Consider the following 26,514-nt stretch of genomic DNA (forward strand, 5'->3'; position numbering starts at 1 on the left):
ATCGTGGCCTTCTATTCTACGATAGATTCGATCTTACGAGTCGGCTGGAAATTGGAAAACAGGTACCAGGCATCAAGAATGGCTTCGATTGCTCGTCAAGATTTCCTGTACTCGTTCAAGGGTGCATGATTCTTTGTCGGAATTTCAGACAATGAGAAATATGATGCTTTGTGCGACCACGATGAATGTATTTGCGAATTCTTTCACGGCTTAATTCTCTTTCAAGTTTTAACAGTCTTGCGGAAGAATACAGTTTCCATTGGAGATGTCACTGGGATGAGTTACACATCTTCGTTCGGCTCACCGTGATTTGCTATTTTAGTCGAAGAACATTCCTATCTTGTTATTTCAGATAGGAACACTAGTTACGAGATATGGAATACGAGATAAGGTACATGAAGTATGGAATGTGGGATGGAAATGTGAAATGGCCTTGGGATAATAGATATGGAATAGCGGATATTAGGTGTTTAATGTAGAGTATGCAAATAATGGGATAGAGATAGTGGGATCTAATACGCAATTTTTGAGATATTAAGTACGGAAAATATTTCTCTGTTACGTTCGTGATAAATAAACAAAACCCAAGAATAATCCGAAAATATATACTATCACGTGTGACCACGTGTAAATCGAGTCTAATAAATACCTTTGACCCCTGACCTCAGCGAGAAGAAAGGTCGCAATTCATCGATCCTCATCATCGTCCCCGAAAGCTTGTTTCGCCGAGTTCCTCTACGTGTTCCAGTCTTACACAAATATTAGCATACTCATATACACATAGCCTGAACGTACTTCGTCAAAACGGAGACGTTATCGTGGGGCAGGCTGAATGCATAAAAGATCGGCCGGTTAATCGCATAATCGCGTCCCTACCATCGTGTATCCACGTTTCTCTCGTAAACGTATTTTCTCCTTTTTTCTCTCTCTGTCTCTCTTCTTTTAACCGACTCTCGTCAGTGACAGGTTAATCGAAACAACTTAACCCACTAAGAATCAAGCAGTGACGTAATTCATAAAAATTGCATAAACGCGACATTATTGGGGGAATCGCAAATGTATCAGAATAATAGATGCTATACGGAAATTTAGTATACAAATAAGAAAATTCTACAATTCAAAGGAAACTGCCATGGGAGCGCTATAAATACTCCAACTTCTTCAAGCTTCATTAAGCAACCTTGATCGTTTACGTTCATTTTACGTTTCGTTCGCGTTTCACTCGTATTTTCTTCTTCACTTTCTTTCCAAGCGTGTTTTTATTTCTATCAAAAAACATTTGAAATATTTAACTAAGAACTGATCGTATAGAATACTAGAGACCTCGATAAGTATTGTAGGATCTTTACTATAATTAGTTTGTTTACAATAAATAGATTAAACAGATGTTCATTAAGCAGGAAACGATGGTTGTTTAACGCGAACTAATCACAATAACGTATTACAATTAGACAGCTAGATAATTAATTTGCAACTCTCGTCACCGCGGATCCAACTCTCTCTCGACAACGTTAGTGTCACGTAAAATAAAAAAAGAAATCGAAGATGAAAAATAAAAAAAGAGAGAATTTATTTCCTAACACTTTGTTTACACTAATGACAGTTTACTTCCGAACTCCAGCCGTGACTTTCCAAAACTGAAGCTCTTACAACTTGACTTTCGATCGGATCCGTTTCTTTTTCCTTTGTCACCCCTCAATATCCCCACTATCCACGCGTTTGTTAGGCGTCCGCGACCGTTACCACGCACGCCTTCTTCTCGAACATTCGGCGGAAGAATCGTTGGGATATTGATGACTCATTAGGTACTTCGCTTCGACGATATACATTGTCGTCGAGTGCCGTCACATCTTCATCGCTGTCATCAACTTGTCGGTTTTGAAGTGTCTCGGTCGTGTCACTAGCAACACTATCTCGATAACGCAATTCGCACTCTCTGGCTTCTCAATTCACAATGACTGTTAATTCGTTTATCATTCCGTAGCAACTCCTTGTCTTCTATCTTAACCTCGTGTCTTTTGTCTTAGCCCCCTGTCCCGCACATGTTTCGCAACCGCTTGCCTAAAAGCGGCGTGGTAATGCAGAACAAAATTTTTTTTTTTTTTTTTTACGTGGAGGAAATCTTCATAGACACCTTACCCACCCTTTCGTAGGTGGGCAGAAGGTAGTGCCGGATTCTTACCGGCTAAAACCTCCACGGGCGAGACGACAGTAGTGTGTGCGAGTTGATCGTCGGGCCCCTGTGTGCTTAACAACAAGCACGTTTAACCAAGTACTCCAAGAAAGTACATCCACAGCACATGCAAGGGTGGGGCTTGGCCGCTTGCATATTGTAAGAGAAATTTTGATTTTTCCGTTCTTTTCTAAGGTACAATATGCCGAGGATTCGAACTCGCGACGCGTCGTCTTCAGTTCTGGGCTTTAACGAGCGTAGCTGGCTGCCTCGCCACTGCAGGATAGTCTCTCAGGTATCTATCTAGTCAGGTAGTCTAGGACTACAGGATACTCTAGGATATTTCAGATTTTTTGAAATTAGAACAGCAAAAAGTCACGCCTGGATATGAACGATCCAGTCTGCCTACAGAAAGTGCGAGACAATGTCCACGAAGCGTTAAATTAGATAAAAAATAGATATAAGAAATGTGAAAAAAGTAAATCTTTGGCATTGCTACTCAAAATCGGTGATGTTAATTAATTGAAAAAGATTCCAAACGAAAGCTTGCGTTAATGCAATACTATAGAGGAATACCATAAAACAATCGGGCGTCCGCTAAAATGAAATTACTAATTAATGAAAAAAAATTGCTAATTAATGAGATGGATTCACCGTTTAGTCTATTCTTTATTATTGTCGCAGAGGTATCGATCGTCGCTGGAAACTGGTATAGAACAATAGCTAAAGCGTCAGGGGATAATCGTCCGATAGATAATGAGCGAGGATGTTACGATGCACTTAGTCGAGGTGAAAGCACGAGCTTTTTTCCTATCCCGCTCGTCGACACAAGCATTCCAGGAGAAGATCCTTGTCCCTGGACGCTTAAACTTCCAGTGAATTCCACGGAGAACTTACGAAGTAGTTTTCATTCTGGGTTTTATCGGCGAACAACAGTTTTCACGTGGTTTCGTTCACGTGCCTCTTCAATTATCTTTTTAATTTTTCTAAAGTTTACGTTCTATCGGATCGCGTTTGATACACGATCGAATAAGAAATTATTCTACGTACATACGGAAATACATCGGAAATGTAGAAGAAAATTGATTCACTTTTACAGCATCCCGTATGGAATTTATAATACACTCACTTTTCCATTAAAAAAATCGTTTTCTAATTCTTTTAACAATCACATGCTTTACCACTCCAACTTCTTATATCTGTAGTAAAGATACAAATGCTAAGTAAATTTTTTAGTCAAATACCTAAATTATTCTACAACTTTTAGCTACTTTATAACTGAAAACTATTTAAAATTTACTTTGCTACTTTATCTTATAAAGTAGCCCCCTCCCTACAGTATTCTTCTTCAGTTATAACTTCCAACTGTAGATTTGAATTTCGTAAGTACTACAAAAACACGTAAAGAAAAGTACCAAATTTTCATTTCGTAGAAACAATCAAGCAGCAAACGTACGAGAAAAATTCTCCACCCTGCAGTTGTTCATGGAACGAGATTCGCCGTCCGTCTCGTTCATCGCAATTCCAGCGTTTCCTCTTCCAGCGATACCAGATCGTCGTCGATCGAACGAATCGTCGGTGGATCTCACGTGTGTCGCGAGGCACGCGATACTTTTCCCGGGTTGTTCCTGCAACAAGATGAAAAAGGAACGGAAACGATGGCGAAGAGAAGCGGATGGTGTATAGATCGTATAAAAGCACACCGGTCTCGCCAAAAGCGTCTTCAACTTCTCGTTTCTCCGGCTGGTTTCACCGAGCCAAAAGAAACGCTTTACAATGGGACGCGGCTGTCTGAACGGCGACTCGGCCCATTATTTATTAAAGAACCATTCTTTTTATCGGCGGATAGTTTTCTGGCCCTGTCTTTTCAGGCACAGCCCACTCTCTCCCCGCCTGGAAAACTTTACAGCGTGGAAAAGAGATTGGTTACAACGTCCAAGGGGAGAACGTACGAGGGTACAACGTGTGTCTGCGTTGCGTGTAGAGAGGAAGCGACGATGGAGGAGCCGGCCGTGGAGAAATCTTGTCGCTTTGATAGCGATCTTATATCTGTGTGGACGAAGCTCACGGGCCAAGTTCTCTCTGTCACGACCAACGTCCACTAAATTACCAAGTTGTTTGTCAATAGTCTGTTGCGATCCAGCCTGACGACGTTTCGATCTTCTGACGCGATTGTAGAAATCACTGGGAATATCGTGTGTACGGCTTGTTAGAGTTAAGCGTGTTATGCGAAGGAGCAAGGTTGAGGAAGATGCCGGTTTTAGGGTGGATTTGGGTTCGTTGACTCTAGATATGTACTTTAGTTTCAAAGCATTGAGATATTTTTATCTTGAAGAAGGGCAACGAATGTGACAATATTTTATTTACTGGCTTATTTACTGTTAAAGCAGGGAAACGTGATAATTCACGAGCGAAGGTCCTAATGGCGCAAGTCCAGATTTTCAGAATTTAGATTTAGTTATATATTTACAATCTTAAAGGGAGAGAAATGAGACGATTGGTGGATGAAAATTATAGTCCAGATTTTGGGAGTTTCGATTTAATTACGTATTATATTTCAATTCTTAAAAGTGTCGTGTCTTTAGTTTCATAGTTAATCAAGTTATAACTTTGTTCTTTGTTGCGACGAGCTTTCATGGCTTGGAAAAATATATAATGAATTTTCTATAATAATAAACATAGGAATAACTTATTAATTAAAGTTAATTACACGGATAAAGGAAAGCACGTCGATTGTAAAATAATTTCAAAAACGGGAGAATCTCGTTAACCTACCGGTCTTGGTTACTTATTTCCACCGTTGCAAACCCTGTGAAACTGAGCGTTCTCGGTTTACGAGCGCAAATGTAGTAATGAAACATTCCATTCTTTCCGAGTCAGCGACAGTGAAACCAGCATGGAACATTGTTGGTCAGTATGGCCGACCATCGAACCATCCTGTTCTATGAACTCGTACGAAAAGATCAAACGACGTCTTTACGAGTAATTTGCTCGTCGATAGGCGTGGTTATGAACTCAGTATGGATCATAGAAAAAGAAAGATTTAACGAATCAGAAAAATGACCTGGAAATTCTTAAGGACCCTAAAATCATCAAACTTTACGACGTGATTTGTTCCAAAGGTAATAAGATTATATTTATACTAACTTCTATATATAGCTATTTTCGGATCGATTTTCCTTTCATTCCTCCAACGCATCATTATTTTTAAATAAGATAAAAAAAATCTTGAAATTGTCGCCACGACGATCTTGCAATATCGAGTTACGAAAAATCTCCAATGTTCGAATAAAAAATTTAGCGAACAAAGCAAGGTGAATCGATACGTTGTCATCACGGACTAACGAGACTTGGAGCACTAATATAATTTATCTCGTAATTATCCTCTATCGTCTAAGCAGATTAAAACATACCATGTATAACCTGAATACCTTGATAAACTTCCGAGATCGTACCGGTTAATTCGTTTTTTATCAGTACGACTAATCTGAATTACTAAGCCAGCAATCTCATTACTTTTGAAACGGACCACGTACTTAGTATCATTTCGTATTCGAATTGGTTCTGGTTTTTCGTATTAGAAAGGCGACACTGTAGCCTGGTGATACGTGCAATATAAATATACAGAGGGAAAATGTAAATTACTCGAAGGCTCGTTCCTACTACACACATATCAGCGTCATTTCGCCAAGTGACTTACGAGAAACTGTTGTGTCCCGTATTAATACACTGTAATGTAACTTCTGTTCTTTGCTGTTGATATATGCACGCAATAAATCATGGCGAATCTTATTTGGACGAGCCAGGCATCGGCTTGTTCAACAGGTCTAATTTGCGAACCATCGTCTCTCACGGTAACTTCGGACGTCGTGCATAACCTACTCGTTCGGTGTACGCCTTGTATACACGTCTTTTTTTTCTCTACAGTGGAAATGCTACAGCCTTTTTCAATAATGATGCATCCGCGCCGCGCACCTTGTTCTCGATGATTGCTTTTACAATTAAAACGCGGCATGACCCGTATGTTGTAGGTATTTAATCAAAGATCGCAGCATCCAGCTAATTTGTCTCACTAAACTGATATTTTCTAGATAGGATACTGATTACCGTTGTTATACATTTTCATTGCGTTTATAGTTCAAAGAACTATTAGACAATTTGCATAATAGGAGTTTAATGATTCTCATCGTTATTCATAATTTTTCATTTCTATAATTTATATTTGAATAGGTAGAGATGTAGTCAGCGGGGATTCATTTAATCAGACACTGCAATTTCGTTGCAATAAATAAATAGAAGCTTAACTATTTATTTAGTTATTCTTAAGTTTAGATATTCTCAGACTGGAATAATTCTTATAATGTTCTTTAACACTTTGACTGCCACACCGAAATCACATGTTTCGCTCAGAACGCCACGGGAGTATTTTTATTATTCAAAGCATATTATGGCAAAATAATAATAAATTGATGATGTAAGACAACATTCTTCCCCAATGGACCATTTATTTTATTGGTGGTCACGCGTGAGCACCGTGGCGCCTTGGTAACAGTTGATAGCGACATATTATAACAAGACTTCGTTTATTTCAACAAACCATTCGCATTCGTTATTTCGTCGTAAGCAAAACGTTCAGAGTATATTGTTGAAACGTGTAGAAGATATTAGTAAACAGTATTTGCTCATTCTATATACAGGGTGGTTGGTAACTGGTGGTACAAGCGGAAAGGGGGTGATTAAACGCGAAAAAAGAAGTCGAAAATATAGAATAAAAATTTTTCGTTTGAGGCTTTGTTTTCGAGAAAATCGACTTTGAATTTTTGCTCGGTACGCGTGCACTTTATCACGTCTCGTTATAACGGATCTCACTGTAGATTTAAAAAGAAATTAAAAAAAAATAAAAAGAATATTTTATTCTATATTTTTGACTTCTTTTTTCGCGTAGAATCACCCCCTTCCCACTTGTACCACCAGTTACCAACCACCCTGTATAATAGCAAGGTATGTTCACACTTTTAACTTCAATTATATGATTATAAAGCAGCATTTACGATTATTTTCTAAGGTGTGTTTATAATAATATTCGTAGATTACGCCTCAAAGATATGGATGCAAACACAGTGCACCGTTAGATGCGAGATTTGTTCTCATTTTTTTTTATTGATGTTCTAATAAAAATGTTTAATTGTTCAATGGGTCACTTTTTATTTCAAAGTATCTTCTATTTATCGGTTTTATTCAAAATGCCCTAACTGTCAATTTTCATACAATTTTTACAATTGTATGAAATATTGTAACGTGGCAGTCAAAATGTTAAGAGGAATGTACTGATTGATTTTACAATTGCAACAAATTGTTGACATGTATATAATCAAGCTGCGAATGAAGCCAATTTATTTCATGAATTTTGTGTTTTCTATCTAGCCTTCTCCGTTATTTTGCGTATTATTATATGTCTTTGTTACGTGTGCAAAAATAGCTATTCAAACAGTACGAGATAGAAGCGAAATGATTAGTTGCTAGTGTTCCTAATTAGACATCTCTGTTCGATATTTCTCAAATATAATTTGAGTAACAATACCTTCGCAACGAGAACGGACGAAAATCTGTCCAGTATTTAATGAATTTAAATAGAAACTCGAATTCAAATTACTCGTGACTTATTTCAATTTTCCCATAAATGGAAACCTCAAATGAGGAAGCTCTATTCTCTTTGTCGATTTCTTTTCGCATATGAAATAATTAGCACGTTGTATCCAACGAAAAAGTAATTCCTCGTTATTTCACTAATTATTATATATATATCTTACTTACAGACCAACGTTAATATAACATCCCTCTCTTTCTTTTATTCGTAGAACATGTTTGCAATATTTAATAGAAGATATCTCTAGAAAAAGGTACAGCCCTATACTTATCGCAACGCAAGGCACGCAACGACACAATGAAACCGAAGAAAATCAATTTTATCGAGTCAATTTATTTCCCTCGACACGTGAATAATAAAATAAAAGTTCTGTCGTATCCTCGAATTTAATACGATTACAAAATTGGGAAATACATAAAGCATAAGGCCAAGTGTTGCGTCGATCGACATTGGTTGCATGGTGCGCGCCTTATTATCCTCGTGAAAAGCATCGTCGTATGGGAGGCTGCGTAGGTTTCATTGAATTCTACGTACCATTCATGCGTATGCTTTCTCGTGTACATGGCACACGTCACCCTTCTTCCTCCTTTCTACTCTCCCTAACAGTCGCATAGCGGACCGACCGCGTGTATAAATTGGGATATGGAGCGTAACTGTCGAGTAAAACTGGTTCCATGGAATCAATGGGCTGCCCCGCTATACGATGCCTGCCACCTTGATGCGTGTCACCTATCGCGTGGATAGCGTATTAATGGCGGCTCATGGAATTCCAGTTATACGGCTGATTCGCTGGAAAATTTCGTTGGATGTGCGAACTAATTAATTCAAGGAAAATGAAGGTTCCATTTAGACGAGAATATCCGGGAATAAGTGGCGGGTATTTTGATTCTAATATTTAATTAAAAATTGGCATCATTTGTAATTGAAAAATTTGTAGGATTTATACTCGTGATATTTGCTTAAAGTTAAACATTTCTTTATTATTCTTGAATGTAGGAATATCGGTATTTTTCGTGGTAGAGGTTTCTTAACTCTTTGAGCGCTATGAACGCATATATGCGTTCTCACATAACCATTCAATTTAGGCTAAAAGTGGTGTTACAGTGGCGTGATGAAAAAGACGTATGGATGGACCTCGCATTCTGATAATTTCGTTGAAACAAAAGAAATTTATTATCAAACTGGCAAACCAAAGCGAAAACCAAAGTGTGATGAGCGCAGTTGATAAAATCGATATGATTTTGAGTTCACTTTACTGCGTTCGAAAAAGCACAAAATGGTATAAAAAATATGTTTTCCACCTCTTAGACCCTGCTATATATAATGCATATATTCTTTACAAAAGTGCTAATAATAAAACTGAAACATTTGAAAATTTTCATCTGCTTCTCATAAAAGATATTTTGCAAAAATTCCCCCACCATGCAGAGTACAGGCTAAAGGAGGAAAAGTTCATTCGGACGACCTTCCATTTCGGTTAACGGAAAGGCATTTCCCTACATCCTGCGTAACTAAAGAAAATAACTAAAGAAAACATTGTTCACGAAGAAGATGCGCCGTTTGCGCTAAACATAATCGCAGGACTGACTCGCGTTACGAATGCAAAAAATGTAACATTGGCTTATGTATTGAATTCTGCTTTGAGATTTACCATACAATACAAAATTATTAAACTTTCAATTTGAAAGATATAATTTAAAACTTTTATATTATTCATGTTATTATTGCTTAATGAAATAAATGGTTATTAAGGCTTTTCAGGTCACTACATAATTTATTTTAGTTACAATCAATATATTTTGCAATGAAAATTCAGGCTGCTCAATTTGCTTTTTTTCGTAAAAAATACGCAACCCACGGTGTGCTTCTTCGTAAAGAGTGGGCAGTCCACGGCGCACGCTTAACATCGGACAACGCAGCGCTCAAAGGGTTAAACAACGCCGGAGGTCGGAAATGTATGCACTTTTTGAGAAGTTAATCCGACGTAAAGGAGATACGTGCGGATTAATGGTTTAATTTCAAGTCGTTGAACAATGTTTTCAATTGGCAATTACGTGAACTGGCAATTATATTTACGACATGTTGTGAATATAGAAATTGGAATTTTATTCTCTCCGCCGAAGTGTTCACCGAAGCGTGCGGCACATTTTCCTTCCGGCAGATACAAGAGAAACTTTATCAAATTAAAAGAAGCTAAATTTCAACATCTCGGAACAAGACCACCTCCATAGTTTCGTTTCGTGAAACGTTTGACCCTTCTGGTTTAATAGAATTCGCGAAGGAAAAGAGTTCCGCGGAGAATTGACCGGATCGTCGAATCGATAACGAAATTGGACATACCGTTTGACTAATCGAGAATCGAAAACTGGATCAGCGTTTAATTAATTCCCGAGCGATTAAAGCGTGCCGGAAACGCAACGGACCTCGCGACCGTCGAATCGAACATTTTCCGTTTAACCGCGGAATATAATGATCGCCCCGCGATTTCCATGAAATCGTTCCGCGCTCTATCTGTCTCGTATTTCGCGAGTTCATCGATTGAATTTTAAGCATTCGTTAAACCGTTCTATCCGATCTTCGTCTGACTTGTCTATTATTTATATTACGCGAACTTTCATATGTTTCCTCCGGCTATAATACCATTTATCGTTTACTAAGGATACGTATCCTGAGAAAAATTCCTTCTCATCAAAATTGAACGTACTAGGAAATTTAAAAAATATGTAACATCTTTTTTATTTCATTCGCATACTACTATGTTTTGTATGTGGCTGTATTACTGTATTTTATGAATATATTATTGCATTCGCATGATGAAAATTGGCTGTAGGATAATGATTGAAACAAACAGAAACAGAAGTAATTAATTAAATATGCAGACATAAAAGTTAAAGTGACAAGAAGAAGACGATCCTTTGATTGTATAATGGTTCAATATCTTGCATGGTTTACTGTGTTATAACAGTAAATAAGCAACAATCGCTTAAGTAGCTATTACAGAAATCGTAAAACAAGAGATTAATGATCCTTTTATTACCGGTCATTAATTCCCAGACCTGCAATTAGAGTAAGAAAGTATAATCGATTATGTGTCGGAATTGAAAAACACACAATCGAATTTTTTGCGCTCATAAGCAATTAAACTTCTGAATGTAGAGGGTTAACCGGCGAGATTGCAGGAGCGATCGGCAGCGGTCACCATTGGCAAATAACGAAAGTATTAAAACAACGAATCGCGTGTAACGGCGGTTTTATCTTTTTGGCAACGCGTTTTCATTGCCTCGTTAAATTGTACTGGCTACTCGAAGAAAACATTAAAAGCCTATACTGCTACATAAAGGTAAAAAATGTTGGTAATTTAAAGGGCGACCAGGCAGTCTCTTCGCTTCGCGATCCTCTGGCAAATATCGCACGTGCGTAGCATCTTGATGTGTTAATACGTAATGGTGTTAATAGGAAGATAAGCAGTTTCAACATCGAAATTAACGAATAAGTTCATCAAGAGACTTATTCTTATGGATCAAATTAAATTTCAACGCTGGAACTCGTAAAGGCAGCTTCTACTGCTTTATAAAATACATACTTTTGAATAGGCGTTTGAAATGTATATTACGATACGTATATGAATATAATTATAACAATATTCATAATGTTTAGTTTATCCTAAAAGCGAGAGTAACCATCAAGAATTAACTGCAAAGGTAAATAAAAGAAACGATTTAAAGATTATGAAATTAATCGATATTGACTGCCCCCTATAAAAAGTGAAAAGTGCCACTTATCATGTCCTTTGCCTGTAATCTCCAGCCGCTAATTTAATATTCTCTTCTTCCTGTCCGATTACTTTAATTGACCGTACTTAATTGAAAAGTCACAGATAAGAATATGTACACGTTACACGTATGTGTAGCTACTTCGGTCTCGGGATAAAGAGTTACAGGGAAATATTAGTAATATGGCAAATCGTACGAATGCATAGTGCACACAACGCTTTGATTCATGGATCGCAATCGTTTCCGTTCATCCGTATGATTCGCGTTTCCCCTTTGATATCGCTTTGGCATTCACGGCTGCTGTTCAATGGACCAAGATAAATCGAAGCCTTTAAGAAAAATTGCCTCCGGTCCTTCCTACGAATTTTATCTGCCTCGGAAGCCATCGATACCGACACCAACCTATCTCTACATTAATAACCGAAAGTTCGTTAGCGGCCCCATTTTTATCTGGCCACGATAACGAACCGGACCCGACATTTACTCAACAGCATTCGTGCTTATTCAACAGACTGTGTTAACTATAATTTTCTTTGATACTCTTTTAGGGGAAAGCTTGTTTCTAAAGTTAGACGCGTAATTATAATTTCACCAATGACAGCGGTGAATGTACATTTTCTTCTTCGTGTTGTCCTCTTATCTGTTTTCTCACGGTTCGTTTAACCCTTATCGTTATCTTTGGAAATTTGTATAACACGATCAACTAGTAATTTTAGCATAATTGTGGCAATTTAGAACGAAGCTCACTGTAGCCAAAAAGTTTTCTATCGCCTTTTCGCACTTTCTATCGGTGACTACGCTAAAAGAAATAGGGAACGCGAGAGCAGATATTTAATGCATAGTACGTACACGTTACATGGCGCCTTAAATATTAGCTCGTCCGAAAAGTTTTTTTCGTTACATAAGGTGATAATAGATGAACAATAATTTCTGTTTTATATCATTTTATTGAATTAGGTACGATCCATTTCGTTATATTTCCATTATTATGTTCGTGCATAATTTAATAAACTAATATAAAGCAGAAAACATCGTGCGTCTATTATTTCCTTATAAAACGAAAGAAACATTTCGGACAACCAAATATAATTCCGTACGTATCGAAAGACTCTGAAAATCATTAGAACCATCAATTTACGATGTGGTTAAAAAACGACACGTTCGTGAATATTTATAGCAAATATTGTACCACAGGGAGATTCGTGTATTTACCAGGATTGCACGGTGAACTTGAAGGAAAATCTGTGGCAACTGCATTAACTACCCGACTGAATTTAGTGCTACCTATCAATAACATTTCACGTCGTGATAATTGGATTTAGCAGGAGATTCAGCATTGCCGTGCGGATCGACGTGCAACAATAAATATACAGGTATTTTCATTATCGAACGTCGACAGCCAGCCGCTCGTAAAGTCTTCGCGGAACGAGCCACGATGATTTACTGTTTTTTTTTCTTCTTCTCTCTTTCCTTTCCCTTCACAGATGCAACGTGCATCATTTCCTACTCTGTCGCACTCGTTCGTTCTTCTATCGCCTCGGCTTTTTCGCGCGAAACAACGGGGAACGTCACCCTGGACGGTGCCCTGTAAATTTGCCTAACAATGCGGCAGAGAATATTTCGGGTATATTCTCTTCTGTTCGACGCAAGAAATATATGGTTGAGGCAGTGCCACGCCTTGCTTATTCTTCCTGAAAACCGCTGTCATTCCTCCAGCTGGCTCCGACCTTCGATGCCTCGCTCGACTTCTCCACCTACAGTGGCCTGTATTTCTAATTACAAGCCGCTCCGCATTCTTCCTCGTCCACAAGATGCAACGAACAACATCGTCTTTAGCGAAAGAAAGGAAAGTTGGAGATTCCGCGGTTTTTCATTCATTCGGTATCTTCCTCCGAGGTGAAAGAATCTTGTGTGCCGTTAACGGAATGTTTGTTCGATGCTTTTAACGAACGTATTGATAAACCGGCAATCGATGAACCTGTTATAGTTCCCAGGAGAATAATATGGCGAGTTGGTGGCAAAGAATATGAAATTCAACTGTTATTAAATGTTATTAAGTTGAATTTTGAAGACTATTATGTTTCCACCGGTCAATGTTCATGTTTTCTATCAGAACATCGAAATCGAGTTATATTGGGTTGGCAACTAAGTGATCGCGGATTTTGTCATTAAGCGGTATTGACAAAATCCGCAATCACTTAGTTGCCAATAGATAAAGCAGGAAGGCGTTGAAAAAATACAAATCAAAATGCGAGCTATTCAAAAGACATACAGAGTTCCACTCACAAATAGGATTTATATTACAAAACTGAGGCACCGGAAAAAGCTAGCTGCAAAATAAAAGGAAAAATATAGATAGTCTACAAACTAAAAATCAGAGCCACGGCTTGATTCACGACAAATCGTAAATACATGAAGTTGAGTATGAAATAAAAACACGCAACGAGTCGTTCCTAATAAATGTTAAAGTACGCGTGAAATCTGCTTTAAATCATTAAACCGTTGCGGAGCCTATCGGATAAAAATTTCTATCTTGGCACAACTTATGAATATATACTAGGACGAATAAACAGAGTAGAACAGAAAGCAGAGAGCGTCAACGCGGTTTCCAATTCTGAGATACGATCGGATAATTTTAGAAAGCTTTTATCCAGCAGGATAAAGCAGCGATGGTGAAATGGCCAACAGCGCTCGACTCGTTTGCATGACTTTATTGCGCGAATCACCACCAGTATTAAATCACATGAATATTTAAAAATACGTCCGTCATGAAAAAAACTTCTCTTATATTATCGTCCTCTTTCTAGCTTCATTAAACGCTTTTAATTGGCTGGCTAAGCTGTCGCAACTTCTGCCATAGCTTTCAAAATGCAGCCACCTCCATTTTTTAATCTTTACTTAAAAACTTCTGCTCGATAAAATCCCACGTTAATTATTCATCGACTTCAACGCGCTCTGTCTGTCGTGCGCCGATAATTCGATCGCTCCATTAACAAACGCCATGTTCGCGAGAACTGTTTAGAATCGAGTTACATTATCGCGCTTTTCTCGATCCAACTTTTCGAACGCGTAACTCGTTATAAACTTAACGGGCGCTTGATCGAAATCACCCCGGTAAATTTCTCAATTCGATTGTCCAAATACGTAAGCAACTTGCAGTTTCTTGAAAAGCAAAATGTTTTACTTTCGTCAATCCATTTATCCTAAATAACAGAAATAAACACGAATACCGAAATTAATCTTACGAAGGAATATTCGTAACATCTTCGCTCTTTCTTGCCTCCAATTTGTCAAGTTAATTGCTTCCTCACCTGGTTCACGGAGCAATTTTATAAGAATTAATTTTCGATCTTATAATTGACGAAATATATTTCGTGGATCCTGATTTTACCTACAGATATCCGGATTCGTGATTCCAAACGACATGACGATTCTTAGATGTTTTAACAATTTTTTAAAGATCTTTCAGATATCCCTATACTTTTTAAGATCGCGTACACTCTCTTTGTAAGAATTCTGTCGAATGCCTTCTAACAAGAGGGCTGGCGTATTAAGTGGCATTTAAAATCTAAAATCGATGGAGCGCACGGTTTCGTGTCAGGCGTTGCCTGACGCCAGATGCGATACAACACAACTCGAGCACAAAGTGTAGAAGCACACAAGTAATTATATACGAGATTAATGAGCGGTTCTCTGTTTGCCTCGTGTCCATCGCGAAGGTTTACATTATTCTACGAACCGAACGAAAAAAAAAAAAAAAAAAATAGGAAGACGGGTTCCCCGATGGAACGTCCCGGAAACCACTTAAAAATATTGTTTTGGCCCCGCCTAGAGCGTCTCGAGGTTACTTAAACATCCTATCTTAAATTCGGCCCTGCTTTCGAACTACAGTTCCACCTCACGAAGGGCGTGGACTAAGTAGCCAGTCGACCGTCGTTTATATCGTCTGTTAACCTCTCTTCGTTCCTCTTCCCTCTTTCTTTCTTCTTTTTATTTCGTTAATTGCGCCCCATACTCGAACCATACTAAACCGACCAACGCTTCTCACCTGTTGCAAACGTATAAATATTAAACCGGCCGGTTGTTGCCTACGATTCGCCTAGTTCCATAAACCAGCAAGATAATGATCGTGTCTGTCGCGCACATTCAAATGACCCGTTTGTTTTCGTCGTTTAACAGGAATAAGAGAGAGAAAGAGAGAAAGAGAGGGAGCAGCATTCGAGCTCCGGAAATTAATACGCCTCCGTGCGAGAAAAGACTCTCCGTGGTAAATCGTATCCCCCCCCCCGCTTTTTTTGTGGTTAACCGACCAACAAGCTAAAAAGGGGATATAAAAAAGGGAATCGATTATCCATCGGTGAATTATGATAATTGTGCGTTTATCATGTCTTTTTTCTTTTTCGTCGACTTATTCATGGGACAGTTTAACGGTTGCTTTACTCGGGGGAAACAAAGGGTCGGTTTCGGATTTTAAATGAATGATCTCTGGCAGACGCGACAGGGAAATGAGGGATAGTGGGTTTGTTAGAAAGATTGTTAACTTGTTAGTCGAGTAATTTCTATAATTATGAAATTGATCAGTTGATAATATTCAGTTGATTTTAATTATTTGAAATATAATTTACTTAGAATGTACGACAAGTGATGGATGCAACAGAGAAAGATGGGTTTGTAAGAAAAATTATTTATCGTTTAACCGATATGAAATAAAACGTACGTTATGTCTATTAATAGAACAACATCAAAGGAATATATAATAATATTCCATCATGTTTATTGTTTGATTAGATATCAAGTGATTTCAAGTGTAGATATCGAGTGTAACAGAGGAAGATGGGTTTGTAAAAAAAATTATTCATCGTTTAACTGATATGCGATAAAATGTACGCTACGTCTATTGACATAACGGCATATATTGGGTTGGTAACTAAGTGATTGCGGATTTTGTCATTAGGTGATATTAACAAAATCCGCAATCACTTAGTCGAAACCCAATGTATCCATTAAAGGCATATATAGTAATTTTTCATCGTGTTTAGTTTGATTGACTCCGAAGAATTCAACACGTATTTTACTACTAAAATTAGGAAATCGTGAAAAAATAGGGCCGGTCAGTCTGGCTTCGACGTGGTTCGATTAAAACATCACTACTTATGTATTTCTGAATAGACTGCTGCACGAACGAAATCGTCACCAAGCTCATAAAGAATTTAGAATTTTGATATGGATGATCAGTCTGCGTTATTCCAGAGTCTCTTATCTAAAACAAATCAGATATCCAGCAATTCTAAAGACAGTTAAAAACTGGTAATGAAATTATAAAAGTCAGTCTGTTCTGTTCTGTACACAATAGAAATATAAGAGATTTACGTCAAAGCTTCTGAAAGCGGGACAGATTGAAATAGACAAGCGAAACATTAAAAATAGTGAAGATATACGTTGCGAAAATATTTCTACGATTCATAGAATAACATTTTGATGATATTCAGAATATGGTCTGTGTAAGAAATACTGACGTCAATGATATATAATTGAATTTATCAATCTCCGATATCAGTTCGAAAATAGATCTGAAGGAAGCTAATTAAACTTTCACGATAGAGGCAAGTGTACCCCAAATCATTTCTAATTGTTTGATCTTCGAGAGCCCAGTTCAGTGGCTTGATTTAACGCGTCTCTATTCATATAGCAGATTCCTTTGCTCTCTGTACTATTATTTCTGTTGAGAATTGTGGATCTTAATCGCCGAAATAATAGTAAAGGAACACTAAAATTACACTTAGAATTTATATTAAAATAGTTTTAGATTTATTTAATAAACGATTTGCAGGATCTCCGTCGATATACATTTGCACGCGTCTTAGCACTCTCTTTGGCTCACCATCTTCTATACCACACCGCTCTAACGGAACAGTTGCATTCATCTGTTTTTCGAAACGCTGTGCACACACACGCTTCCATACACTCATATTCACATACGTGTGTCACTACTATGCGGCTAATCTAGTCTAGCACACAAACTTATACGTATCTCAATAATTTCCTCTCTATGTGTTCCGTATATAGCACAATTTTCCCTGCTTCTCGATGGAGATACGCAATGTACTATGAAAGTATTTGCACATTGTAGCATCAAATTTTTCACACATTGCTAGATGATACGAAATTTAATGTACTTGGAACTAATTAATTAATAGCTACGATGGCGTATAAGAGACGAGCGTATTATTGACTGTAAGTGAAACAGAACTTCGAGTAATAAATCATTAATTGTATGCACAATTATGAAATTAATCAGTTAATAAAGGGAATTTATGTATTTTAAATATGTCGAGATTTTAATCGTTTAAAATATAATTTACCCAGAATGGACGACTCGTGATGGATGTAACAGAGGAAACTGGCTTTGTAAGAAAAATTATTTGTCGTTTAACCCATGTGAAATAAAACGTACGCTATGTCTATTAATAGAACAACATACTATATCCATCAAAGGAATATATGATAATATTCCATCATGTTTATTGTTTGATTAGATATCAAGTGATTTGTGTATACCAAAGCGGACGCTCGTTCAATCCACATCCAGTTTTCTAATTACCTTAATCTCTTAGGTGCGAAGCTGTTTCTCTGTACGGCAGAATTTGACGCGAATTACACGTAAACGATACAGCACTCCAATGTGTGACGGATATTGCTGTTCTCTACGCAAGCACATTGGAATGAAGTTTTTCACAATTAAATTATAATTTTTCTTAAAGATATGACGCATATACTTGAACTTTAATAATTTACTTTAACAATTAATAATACAATTGAGTGTGATATATTCTAAAGCACGGTACGACACATAGACCCACGTCACAATTTTCACACTCATAGCGCGATAGTGTTTTTCGAATTGCTCTTCGTTTTCTATTTTGAAGCGACATTTTGAGCTTGAAGATTCTAAAAAATTATAAGGATATGGATCGGCATATTAAAAAGAGCATCTAATAATGGTATATTTATTTTAACGAAAAGCAACAATTGATATCTGACACTGACGTATCAAAAACAAGGACTATATATTATGCCTGTATATTGTTAACACTGTTATAAAACATTGCGAGGACAAAAAAGCTGCGAAGCAGGACAAGTGAAAAGGATCATTTGGTTCAAACGGTGAGCGAATGAGTTGGTAGACTAAGCCACTATAGTGGCGCATCGTACCTAGAAGGTTGAATCAGAAGCCACGCAGAAACGTCGCGTTACCCAAATCTCATTCAACAACAAAAGTTGTGCTCACAGTTCAAACTCTTGCCAACCTCCGCTACTTACACCACACGCAGCAATAAGAACAGTCAAACGTTCCTATAACAGTCATATACGCAACGTTCACGTTGCATCTATTAGCAAGGGAAACTTTTACGATAGGGGTCGGTAACCCCTCGAAACCGTTTCTAATCTGTCGATCTTCCCGGGTCTCTCGGCTCTGCTACATTCATCTCTCTTTCTCTTTCTCGCTTCACCCATCGTATTACCAACGATTCTCTTCGTCGCTCTATCCTGTCCATCTATTTCCTGTCTCTGGAGTCTGGTGGCGAGTGCGCGGCAGGTTCGCCCGTCAGGATCGGTGTATCAGATTTCCGATGGTCGTGGCATACGTACTCGGCCGAAGGTAGATTAGATTTTAATAATGCAATTTGGGTTTACGGTGGGTACGTAGCGAAGGAAGGAAGGAAGGACGGCGAAGAGGCTGAAGGGGCAAGAGAGAAACAGGGTTTGCTCTGGTCCGACTGTAAAACGAGCCGGTTTTCGCCCGGAGGAGGCAAACCAGCCCCGGACTACGGACTGGTAATTGTTGGAATTTGATTGGGCCTGCCTGGACGCAACCAGCAACTGCCGCAAACCGTATATACCCGTCTCTCTCGTTCTATTTCTATTTCTCTTACCCTGTGTCGGCATCGACTATGAGTTCAAATGTCCCCAGGCTGTTCGCGGAGCTGCGTGCGAATGCGAATTTCAGGGCTTTCCGGCGAAATTGATAATAGAACCGAGGCTTTCAATGTATGGCGCGGAATATTGGCGAGGCTTGGAAAGGCGCAGTTGCAGGAATCGCGTGGTGAAAACGGAGCAGATTTACCGGATTCGGTGTGAATGGGTAAAATACGGTCACGCAGAGTACGTTCGAAGGGGCGCTTTAGTTTGCGCGCGTTTTGTTTTATGATACTGTGATTTTAGGGGCGGAAAAAAGAGAGAAAGAAAAGAGAGCTGCATTTCATTCGGGCTTTGACAGTGGACTTGGCGATAAAAAGAAACTGTATAGAAGGCACGTGTCTTAAATCTCTATTTGAAGTTAAGATCGCTGGGAATAAGCAGAGAAGCTCGAGAACGTAATATCTCGAATTGAAATTTTCGAATCGAGTAAGCAATAAGCTCACATTGGTAAAGTAGTTTCGACTAGTTTGTATTCGGATAAATTATGACGGTCGGAGTTTTGTTAAGAAGCTCATGGATGATCTGAAAACCGGATATATAGGAAGACAATTTTAGTAACACTATTGATTTTGACAATTTTACTATGCTTTAAAACTGTACTCTTCCCGTGTACTCTTCGATTTGTAACGTATCGGTAATCTTTAATAGCTGGCACACCGAAAAGACCATCGAATAGTTAAAACAGGAACTTTCCTCGGACACGTACGTTACAGTTAACCGTTTCCATTAACCAATTATCGAGGCTCGAAATAACGTCGCGTTCACGCTTCTGATTTTAGACGAACTCGTCGACGGAATTAGCCCGATTGGATTCTGGTTCCGGCGGCACGAGAATTAAATTGCGTTCCGCGGATATACCGACGCGTCTCGCGAATCCACTCTCACGTGAACTTGATCTCGTTATTATGAACCGTATACCGCGTAATATGATCGACGGCATGACCGGAATCGCGACTCGCTTCCGGGGATGGGTGTGTATGATTTATGTGATGCGAACCCGAAATTTCAAATCCCGCCGTGTATGTGTGTGAGTGTGTGTGTGTGTGTGTGTGTTACGTCCCAGCCTGACACCGTCATACAGTTTACGATCATCGCGTGAGTACTTCGTATTTTGCATTTCGTATTTCTCTTCGCTTCCATTTATTTCATTCCTTCGAGCCCCACCCCTTTTTATTCTTTGGTACCCCCTTTTATCGTGTATACTCACACACGACCCCCTCCCTGCCCTTCTTATCTACCAACTGCCCTTAACGAGAGATCCACACCGTTAAATTACGCTGAATTATTAAAATATGATAATCTGCGGCAAATTGCGAGGCCAGATGAACCTGTACCTTCGTTAAAAACGTCATCGGGCTCGTTAAGTCGATATTGATGTGGCGGTGATCGGGGACAGGTAGTGGCGATATAAATTACCACGCCTCGGAAATTTGTAATTCAAAAGGTCGTAGAGGGGCCCACGAAGCCCTAGGAATTTCTTTCGCCTCGTAAGATGGCGAATTTCAGTTGAGTTTCGTTTAATGGCCATTTTACAGTCTGCAGTATATCCTGTTTCTTAGCGGTGGCAGTTTGGGGTAGCTTTGAAATAAATTGATGGTGTTCGTGCATTTATGAGAATGTTAAATGTATAGAAATATATAGAATTTATGTAGTTTATAGAAATATAGGCGATATCTCAAGCAAGATACTCGGTAGAATATTTGAAAAGTGAAATAAATATATTCGATATTTAAGATCCCATTTCTTTGCTCGTGTTTATGAAAGTATGAGTTTGCCTGATTATGAGGTATATATATCCTGACCGTAAACCTGACCATATATATATGTCGGAGATGAAAGGAAAACCGGAGCCTTCCCTTTGCAATTTTGAGGAAGCCCTCTAATGCTTTAGCCTAGATTTTATCATAACTGTAATTAAGCAATTGTCATTTGTAATTGTTTGATATTTGTGAAAACGAAAGTGGGTTCGAGGTGACAACTGGTCGCCGAACGTAGCCACGGTCACGGGATAAACGTTTTGCCTGACGAAGGTGTGGATCGGTTGTATTGTTCTCCCTAGAAATCACATAGAATTGTACTTTAGAGATGTCGATATAATGGGACACGCGTTGTATTAGGAATCAATCTCCAGACAGAAACTGCCTAGCAACGGCGTTTGGATCTTTCTCGATGTTTCCAAAGAGTATACAACAAACTTTTGACAGAAATTGCCTAGCAACAACGATTGGAACCTTCTCGATGCCTCCAGCGAGCATATAACAAACAAATGCAGTCGTATAGCGAAAAAGATTTTCATCAGATATTCATTCGTGTGATCGCCTTGGAAAGTGATACATCGAGCAATTTACCGAGTGTCTCAGCAATCGTATTTTTGTGTTTAAAATTATTCTACGCATAGTAAAGAGTTATCCCGTTGACCATGGATTCGTTTGAACCCCGGAACATTGTTAATAGCGTTAATTAAATTCATTATTCGTAAAACCTATCAATCGTTAATCTCATTATTCGTTAAATTTATTATTCGTAAGACATATTATTCGTTCCTCTTATTGTTCGTTAAACTTATTATTCTTTAATCTAATTATTAGTTAAACTTATCGTTTGTTAATCTTATCATTTATTAAACTCATTATTCATAATATTTTGTAAAATCTTGTTTATTCGCGTAAATATATTCTCTGTTTCGTAAAACAATGGCTAATTCAAACGAAGAATCATTACGCGCCTTAAATCCTAATGATAACCCGACATATATATATCCTATGTCCACGAATGTGAAAACATTTATGGGAAAATGAAAAATTTTCAGGAAATTATTGGAATCTTTAAGAATTATTATTTTATTTAAAATTTTGGAATATGGGGTGGCTTTGTACGAATTGTGACAGTTCATTTGGATTATTAAAGAAGCTATTGTAGTCTGTCAGAATTTTGTTTTCGTGCAAGATAAGGATTTAAATTAAATATAGTAGAAATTTTTGTTATTACAAGATTATGAATTAAGAATTATACCTCTAGGGATCTCTTGGTCTAGACGTTATTAAAAGAATTTATGATCAATTAGCAAACTTCTAGATGGCTACCTAAAATTTGCATCTGATTTGTAGAATTATTCATAGCATGTCTGTGTGGAATTAAATAATAATGAATGCGATAGAAGAATCAGGTTAGAGCATTAACCGAGGAACGTGGCGAATATACATATATATATGGAAAAAACCATTTAATTAATGAAGTGCTTAATTTAATATGGATCATATACATCATTTATATTACAAGATCCTAAATAAAAACGTCATTAACAGTTTTTACATTTATAAATAATGGTTCAGGTTTTAATTAATTCAACAAATAAATAACATTTGCCTTCATCAATCATAAAAATATTTGTTTCTATGATTTTGATTGTGTGTGCGTGTGTATTATTATCCTTCTCCTACAGTTCCGTAACATTTATGAGATTTGTAAAATTATCACGATAAGCATGACTATTTTAAACATTTTTACGAATCCAAAAGGAATCACGTACTCGTGACCAAAATGGCAACCACCTTGACCGCTTTTATTCGATAGGCTCAACCTTCGTATGTACCACTGCAAATAGATTAGATCAATATGGATGCGAATATAAATTTGAAGAAGGAGAATTTCACCTTTTTACCTCGATCTCACATAGTTGACTTTAGTATGGTAGTTACCTTAAATAACCACTCTGCTTTGTCGATCATATTATCACTCTCCAAGTGTACAGACATTATTATGTAATAGTTAGTTGCTGTTAATACATTAGAAACAGCAGATTGATGGATTAACTTTCCAGTGATCTAATTTCTACATCAAAGTTTCATATAAAATTAGGTGTGAAACGTACGACGAATGAGAATACTCTTAACTTTAAATCCACTATAATTGAATTAATTCAAAGTTATAGTTGGTTTTAAGGGTTCATTTTTTAAATTTACATATAGCTATATCTCTGAAATTTGATTTAACTTGCCTATATTATGCTATTAAGCGTCAGTAACGCACAATATTATGTTAACACGAAAGGAAAATTATGACGATTATTGGTTTCCAGATTTCAGATTAAAATAAAAGCTGTAATCGAGTAAAAATTGTTTTCTTTTACGAGCGAATAAAGTCGTGATTATGGAAGATTAATTTCCAGACAAATAAATCAGATTTTTTACGAAAGTTACATTATAAAGCAAGCTGAGCTGAAAAACTTATACTTAAAATTCTCCACTAGCAGACTTACTTTAATATACATGATAAAACATAACAAAACAAACTCTGATTTCCCACGACAACAAACTTACAACAAGCAAACTCCCATTCATCTTACGTCTTTAAACTTTCTTTTATCATCGTGCCTAATCAAAAACTCAATATCGCCCTTCAAAAACATTCTCAGAACAAATCTCCTCCAACGTCTCAACTCCCTCTCTTTCCCTTACATTTCGACGTTACACTCGAACCGCAAGTTTTTCGTTACATCGGACGAAACACGAGGAAACGAAAGAGGAGGAGAAGACGTACGATTTCAACAGCGAAAGGGTAAGAGGCTCGCGCGAACCAGAGAAATGAGACTCCGTCAACATTGTTGACATCGATATTAGTACCTATGATCTGTCTCACAGAAACATACTTTAATTTAGAAATTTCATCAAAAATACTTTACGCGTTAAAAGATTTGTATTTTCATTATTTTCCACGTCGTACAACCACGGCTTAACTATAAGTGTCCTCCATTCGATGCACATTGCTTATAGCAAATTTCATTCTTCGACAAGGCGAACGTCTTTCTTCGCTGATATCTACGAAATGTAACGAATGATATTACGTTGCCAAATTCAAACTCCAACATGCGCCAACCTACTAATGCTCCTCGTCCATATTACATTCTCTACAAACATATGAATTTTTACAGATGTCTCCAATACGCTGTTGCAAGACAAACTGTGTACATCTATACGAAGGGAAGAAGAAGGAAGAGCGAGATAGAGAGGCGCAAGTGCGGTAGCAGCAACGGTCAGATAATTTATTATGGCATTACTCACTGGCGGACACCTCAATGGCCAATGGGGAAGCCTACGTACGTGTGGTTCTCGCTCGTGTGCCTCCTTCTCGCATAGTTGATATTATTTAGCTCGAGCCAGCGTGAACGACGAAGAACCAAGAGAGAATAAGCACGTGAGAGAAGGCTTCGTAAGGTGGGAGGGAATGCACCTTAGCCGAGGCCTAAGGTCCTGCAACGCATAGATCATCCTGGGCCCCGGTATACCGGTTTCGTGTCATGTGCATCCAGCATTCGGCTTCACGAATTTGCAGACACAAGACGGAGGAGAAAGAGAAACGATTGAGCGGGGAAAGGGTTGGCGGAGAAGCTTTCGTGGAAGCCCGCCGCGTCGAGGCTGCTTTACACGCGGATTTCGTTAGTCATTGATATGGACGAGGCCCAGCCACGACTGAGATTAACCGACGCGCGTGTTGCGCAATACGTCTTGTTAGCGGCCAGCCGCTGCTGCTGCTGCTGCTGCGCGACCAGATGCACACGCCTCTTATTCTCCCCATGTGCATCCGGCCTATGTGTGTTAGATTAACGGTGCAAGTACTGAAAGTGAGACTGTCAGAATGACGGGTTTTCGGATTTTTAGTTTCGCGGTTGGTAATAGCGGGCAGGTGCTTTGCTGAAATCTATACGTTGGATGTATATTTTAAAAGCGACGGAGAAGTAGAAGAATTTTTTCGAGGGAGACGAAAAATTGTTTCTGTCCACCCCAGAGAATTATTCATTAAATTTTAAGGAACGTTTGACACTAGAAATACCACATCAGTCAAATTGACTGGTTTTACAATTTTATTTTAAAATTCATACTTCGTGTCGTATTTTTTCCCCGCAATGATGTAATGACTTTCGCAACGATAAATAAAGGAATAATATAATGAATTTTATTTTGTTCGTTATGTATTTAAACTCAAAATAACTTTGTATCGAGGCTACTTATATCAATAGTAGTCAAAATGACTGATACTTGTCAAAGTATAAAAGGGTCCTGCAATCTGTTTATCGAACCCCAATTAACCAGTCTCCTCGTTTTCTAGAACTTGCTACACGTTTTTAAAATTTTTACTACGTATCATTCGATATAACGATATCAATTATCAGGAAAATTCAGGATGCTAACACTAGAAATATTACACCAGTCAAAATGACTGTTTCTACAATTTTATAAATGTGCCAACCCTTAGTTTAGGTCGCAAATGGATTAATATTACCAAAAATATACTACATAACCTGGAATTCCTTCTGTATGAAAGTAATAGATCAATAAATATAAAAATTATTATTAATCTATTATTAAGTATTTTTTAAAGACCAGTCATTTTGATTGGCCTTGGTAGAAATAGCTTCGTGTTAACTATCGGTAGTTCTAATGTTAAGTTACATTACAAGTTAATATATACTGCGAGTTTGTACGCACTTACAGGAAATTTAGGATTGCAAAAGTGAGTGTAAAAATATGCAAAATATCCAAACTACGGTAATTATCATAATTTCTATTTAAATCCCATTCGTTTAATCAGATCAACAAAAATCCGCAATCTAATAATATTATGTATTTGTTTTAACGCACTGTTTGCCTCTGTGCTTTACATTTCCTTGCAACGCGCGGATATTGAAATACGACAGTCCTATTCTCTACGCCATATACAATCAATGGCAAAGACGCTAAACGCTCCGTCCAAGCCTTCCATTCCCTCAACCTTTCTCAACACCACGTCAAACAAGACTTTCTTTTATCCCGACTCAGCTTCGATTCCCTAATATACATATGCCCTCACCCCCACCCAACGTGTCAGAAAAGAGAAGAACAAAAATAGCTCCAAACAAAATCAATAAAAAGAAAATAGTAAAACACAGTCAGCACAAAAAACTA

The 26,514-nt window shown here is 37.9% G+C and overlaps 1 long non-coding RNA gene across 2 annotated transcripts in view; it reads right to left on the reverse strand.

Annotated features, from left to right (window-relative positions):
• Positions 1-26,514, reverse strand: part of LOC117161771 (uncharacterized) — a 172,764-nt gene that overhangs the window by 20,027 nt on the left and 126,223 nt on the right. Inside the window, exon 4 of one of the 2 annotated variants that reach the window (XR_013058462.1) lies at positions 3,462-3,801. The exons of the other annotated variant lie outside the window; for it this stretch is intronic. This is a non-coding gene — a long non-coding RNA (uncharacterized LOC117161771). Of the gene's footprint in view, positions 1-3,461; positions 3,802-26,514 lie in introns of those variants that run through there. 2 annotated transcript variants of the gene reach the window in all.

This window comes from Bombus vancouverensis, chromosome 5 (assembly GCF_051014615.1).
Source record: "Bombus vancouverensis nearcticus chromosome 5, iyBomVanc1_principal, whole genome shotgun sequence".
Classification (NCBI taxonomy): Eukaryota; Metazoa; Arthropoda; class Insecta; order Hymenoptera; family Apidae; genus Bombus; species Bombus vancouverensis.